Below are 5,853 nucleotides of genomic sequence, written 5' to 3'. Positions count from 1 at the left end.
TGCATAAAGAGTGAAACACATCATCATGTAACAATTTTGCATATCCAGTGGCCTTGAGGTTTCCATTGACGAAGAATGGCCCCACTATCTTTGTACCCCATATACCACACCATACCATCAATTTTTGTGTTCCAACAGTCTTGGAGGGATTTATCCAATGTGGGTTAGTGTCAGACCAATAGTGGTTTAACTTCACCGTTCACATAAAAGTTGGCCTCATCACTGAACAAAATCTTCTGCTTAAACTGAGGGTCCTGTTCCAATTTTAGTTTTGCCCATTCTCAAGCACCTGAAACTATGGATACTGGAAGCCTGTGCTAGCATTTCTCCTGCAGTGTTGCTATCAGTGTGTGAAGAGTGGGAGAAGAGGGTTGCATTGACAATCCAACACAATGGGCAGCACATTGAACACATTTTATAAGTGGTCAGAAACTTGTAAATAACTCATGAAAGAATAAAGTTATATTAAAACCAAGCACATCATTGTTTTTCTTGTGAAATTCTCAATAAGTTTTATGTCTCACATGACCCTCTTCCTATTGAAAAAACGAAAGTGGGATTCAAAATGGCCGACTTCAAAATGGCCACCATGGTCACCACCCATCTTGAAAACTTTCCCCCCTCACATATACTAATGTGCCACAAACAGGAAGTTAATATCACTAACCATTCCCATTTTATTAAGGTGTATGCATATAAATGGCCCACCCTGTACACTAACTTTACAGCCCCTGTAGCATAGTCAAAAAACGAATCCACAAATACCCCTTTAAGTCTTAAAGAGAAATGAACATATATAGAACTTTTATGAAGCAATCTAAGCTTATCTTAGTAGTTACATTAAAACTACACAGTACAAAAAATGGTATAAGTTACAATGGTTAGTTCTTACCATGTACATGGTATTAGGCTGGGTGAGAATATTACACCAAATGATATAGAAATGGGCAATTCCTAATCTCTAGATATATTAAATGGAGTTGACTTGTATGAACTCTCCAGACCCTTTTAACTAACCACACAAATCTGGTAGTACAATTTTAGGTACAATATAAGATTTATATCTATAGTACTAAATTTGGAGACAATGGGGGAGATTTATCAAAACCTGTCCAGAGGAAAAGTTGCCCAGTTGCCCAGTTGCCCAGTTGCCCATAGCAACCAATCAGATTGCTTCTTTCACTTTTAACAAGGCCTCTGCAAAATGAAAGAAGCAATCTGATTGGTTGCTATGGGCAACTCAGCAACTTTTCCTCTGGACAGGTTTTGATTAATCTCCCCAAATATCTGGTAGTACCTTTTTGGGTATGGTAAACGATTTATAATCTATGGAACTAAAGTTTGGAGGAATACTTAATTCCTTGTGGATATATTTTTTTTATATCAATTAGTTGGTGAAAGATTATGATAAGACTATGCTTTATGCATTATATGTATGCATTAATATGCATAGCACTCGCCCCATTCTCTGCAGAAGAAGGGGGAGTACTCGTATTCTAGAACCTACAATCTCAAACTGGAGATTAGGGAAATATCTGTTTATCATACATACATTTTAAAATGTTCGTAGTCAAAGAAATGTGCTGTGTGAGACCTCTAACTCTAAGTAGGGCCAGGGACTATTGATAGAATTCAGTTTATTGGGCAGACTAGATGGGCCAAATGGTTCTTATCTGCCGACACATTCTATGTTTCTATGAAGTGGGAAAGAGGGGAATAAGGTGTAATCTTAGGAAGCCATTGTATAATTACTTACAGTTGTATCACATATAGGGCTGCATCTCAAAGGACCTCTCTGGCTCCTCATGGGACTTTGATTTCAATGGGTTTCTGCTACACTGTTCACATGGCAGAATTTTTTGCCCAGATGTTTTTGACACGGAAATACAGATTCCATCCACAAAAAGAATAAGCATGCCTATTCTTAAAGGGGTATTCCAGGAAAAAACTTTTTTTTATATATCAACTGGTTCCAGAAAGTTAAACAGATTTGTAAATTACTTCTATTAAAAAATATTAATCCTTTCAGTACTTATGAGCTTCTGAAGGTAAGGTTGTTCTTTTCTGTCTAAGTAATTTCTGATGACACGTGTCTCGGGAAACACCCAGTTTAGAAGCAAATTCCCATAGCAAACCTCTTCTAAACTGCGCGGTTCCCAAGACAAGTGTCATCAGAGATTACTTAGACAAAAAAGAACAACCTAAACTTCAGAAGCTCATAAGTACTGAAAGGATTAAGATTTTTTAATAGAAGTAATTTACAAATCCGTTTAACTTTCTGGAGCCAGTGGATATATAACGAAAAGTTTTTTCCTGGATAACCCCTTTAAATGAAAATGCATTGCTGTCTATGAGACGGCACATTGCAAGCAGTCTATGTTCTGCCGGTGCTCCGCTGTTGATGGAATTGGTTGGTTGAAAATATTCTGTGCAGACATTTCACTGTAGTAAAGAGATTGGACGGCTCACAGTCTAGATATCAATTACATAGATCGAGCTGACTAGTAGAACACCTAAACCCAATGTGAGAAAAATAACTGAATAAAGAAAAAGGAAAAACTAGTATTCAATATCTAATAGATAAGGGACAAATCACATGCATTAATAGACAAAATATATTAAAAGATGCAATAATAGTGTAATTTGTATGCACCGTCAGGATCCTTGCTGGTGGAAAACAAGTAGATACAAATAGCTGATAAGGTAAAAACTGTATAAAATATTACATAAAAATGAACCATAAGGAATTAGACACAATAGAAAATTAATAGCACATGTGCTTGTGTGCAAATAAATGTTCATTTGCAAATGTGATGGTAATTTATAGCAATGTCCATAAAAGTTCCATAACCTCCTTGGAGTCACTCTAAAGTATCCACAATTAAGCACGATTGCCACTCACTATAACTACGTAAATAGAGGATTGGTACACTGTACCGCACACCCGAGGTGTAGTGAGCCGCTCCTCTGGTTCTTGCACAGAATGCGATCCTCAGTGCAGACCTCAGTGGAAGACAGAGTCCGGTGGGACAGTGCACCAAGTCAAAGGTGGATGAAGGATGCCTGCTCTTTCTGGGTGCTGTTAACCGCTGCAGCTCTTGCAAGGAGTGTGAAAGTGGAGGCAATCATGATGATATCTTCTTGTGGTGTCCTCGTGGCAGAGGCACGCGCCAAAATAAGATAGAGTGGGATCATGGAGACTGTGATGCGGTTATTGCCGTATTATTTCTTTGAGGCATTGTATGGATCGCTGTTTTAGGTGCGTTTGGGACCCTCCATAAGGTCTTTCTTCAGTAATGTCAACGAAGGTAATAATTAGACCATGCTGTAGGGTACCTATATAAGAACACCTGGGTCTGCAATTGGTCAGTCCAGGAGGTTAAGAACAAAGACTGGCATTCATATATTCAACTGTTTGTGCGGAATGTTTCAGATCTATTAAAAATGGATCCTGATATGCTTTACTTAGGCCCCTTTCACACTACCGTTATACTCCTTTAAAAACCTCCGTCATGACCATCCACAGATAGTCCAGAAAACTGCCTTCAAAAAATCCCATTCATGTCAATGGGATTTTTTGACCATCCTTTAGCATCAGTTATGTCTGTTATTACTAATGTCCGTTATTCTTGACGGCACAAAAGACGGTGCATGCACTAAATTTTGTTCCGTCAAAATTAACGGTGGAATAATTGCCATCAAAATTTTACAATGAAGTCTATGAATCCGTTAGTGTACGTAATTTTCATCTTTCGTTATGATCCGTTATTTTTACTGACAGCATTACAACCAGGAAGTCACATGGAAAAAAAAAAGGGGGGGGGGGGGTTCTGCCATTTTCCTAATAGGAAGAAGCACACAAGCTGGGCATCACAAGCAAGGCAAAAATTGCGGATAGAAATAATCTTTCACCCCATCCAGTCTTCCAGAAGGTGGGTACAAGGATGACTGTGATTCACTTTGGATTGTGACCTTTTTGCATGTTGGTTGTGAACATGTGTGGGTCTATTAAATGTTTATTGCTACCTATTGCAATGCAATCATATGTGTGGGTGAGTGGGGGTACTAGGCATGTGTTTTTGGGTAATTCTGGGCCACATACAGCCACTTTGCACATGTCTCCACTGCCATGTGGCTGCTGTTTTGCAAACTATCTGGATTTCTGCAATGCAATCATATGTGGGGGTACCAGGTACCAGGTACGTGTTTTTGGGTCAGTCTGGGGCACGTACTGACTTTGCGCATGTGTCTCCACTGCCATGTGGCCGCCATTTTGCAAACTATGTGGATTGCTGCAATGCAATCATATGTGTGGGTTAGTGGGGGTACCAGGCATGTGGTATCATGCATAATTCTATAGCACCACTAATTTATTCCCCTTTTTCTCATTATAGCTATCATGTCTCAAAGAAATAGGGGCAGCCCAAAAAAATAAGGTGCAGGTGAGTTTGGATGGTGACACTGCAAGTTCTTGTGAATATGTCCCCAAATTGTAATGAACCCCCCCCCCCCCCCACCCCCTTGGCTATTTGTCCAGTACCAAGAGATGGTTTCCTTACAATCTCTTTGAAATTAATTGCTATAGTAGATGGGGTGTTGACTACCCATTGATAACATGTTTTTATATCATAATTTCCCCCCCCCCCCCCCAGCCAATCGTCCATTATGAGACGGAGGAGAAAGAGGAGAGTATTTCTCCTTATGAGAAATCCCAAGCATTGTTCACCTTTTTTTCTAAAACTTTCTGTTTTTCCAATCAGTCTGAAGAGGCAGTGAGCCAAAGTATGGAGCAGGTGGAGGTGGAGGTGGAGGAAGAGGAAGAATCTCCTGCTATACTCGAGGCCTCCCAGAACAGACGACCCATAGAGCCTGAACCAGTAAGTATTTTCCCCTCTATTGGACACTGTATGTTCAACTCCTTGTATCTTTCCTTAAATTATGTAGTAAATTTATGTTGTGCAGAGGTCTTATTATAGTATATATTGTGTTAACCCTTCAACATTTTTTCTATTATTTACAGCAATCTGATCCTTTGCCAAGAGGTGTTACAGCAGCCTCTAAGAAAAATCAAGGACTTGGTTGTGTGAGTATTTTTATTTTGCTGTTGGTTGGTGAATATCTGAAAATGGGTATTGGTCTGTACTTTTGTTTTGTAATGTAGTTGCCCATAGCAACCAGATTTTTTCTTTCAAAATTACTTTCAAACATTAGAGACAATTTTATAGATTGCTTATGACAACAGAATCTGTAAATGTATGTATGCAATGCTTTTCATAAAAACATTTGTATGATTTCAGGGTTCCCAGGGGAGAAGGAGGCGCATAACTGATTAGCAGGGTGATCCTGTCCTAATCATGGACAGTGAAAAACTGATATCCTTAATAGAGGAACGCCCTGCTCTTGGGAATGCATCCGATCCCCTACATGCTGGGAAGACCTACAGCAAGGCTCTATGGGAAGAAGTCTATGCACAAGTGTCCAACCTGGGAGGACCTTGCAATTCATGTGAAAAATGCAATAGGTAGAATTTGATTTATTTAAAATAAATTGATTCACAAGATTTGTGGTGTGCGTATATAATTTTTTTTTTCCAGCCAAACAGATCAAACCAAAATGGAACAGCATACGGGACAGGCACATGAGGGATCTGCGCAAGGAGGCGTGCGTACCCAGTGATACGCCGCTTTTCCTAAGACGTGTGCAAATCTGTGGGCGTAAGTACATTATTTGTAGTTTTGTAATCTCCCCTTATTTGGTTCTCCTCAACTCAAAAGTCTAATATTTTTTTCCTTTTAGAACTTCAAGTATCTCCTCTGCGGCCTGCTCTTCCTCTGCCACCCCCCCCCCCCCTCA

The 5,853-nt window shown here is 39.6% G+C and overlaps 1 long non-coding RNA gene across 1 annotated transcript; it reads left to right on the top strand.

The window, feature by feature from the left end:
• The first annotated feature begins 3,790 nt into the window (after window positions 1-3,790).
• LOC130295304 (uncharacterized) lies at window positions 3,791-5,551 on the top strand. Its single transcript, XR_008848764.1, has 5 exons — window positions 3,791-3,932; window positions 4,395-4,442; window positions 4,761-4,877; window positions 5,021-5,083; window positions 5,298-5,551. It is a non-coding gene; the product is annotated as an uncharacterized LOC130295304 (long non-coding RNA).
• The last annotated feature ends 302 nt before the right edge of the window (window positions 5,552-5,853 follow it).

The sequence above is a fragment of the Hyla sarda genome, chromosome 11 (assembly GCF_029499605.1).
Source record: "Hyla sarda isolate aHylSar1 chromosome 11, aHylSar1.hap1, whole genome shotgun sequence".
NCBI lineage: Eukaryota > Metazoa > Chordata > Amphibia > Anura > Hylidae > Hyla > Hyla sarda.
Note: the sequence above shows the minus strand (reverse complement) of the source record. Positions and strands in the feature narration are given on the sequence as shown.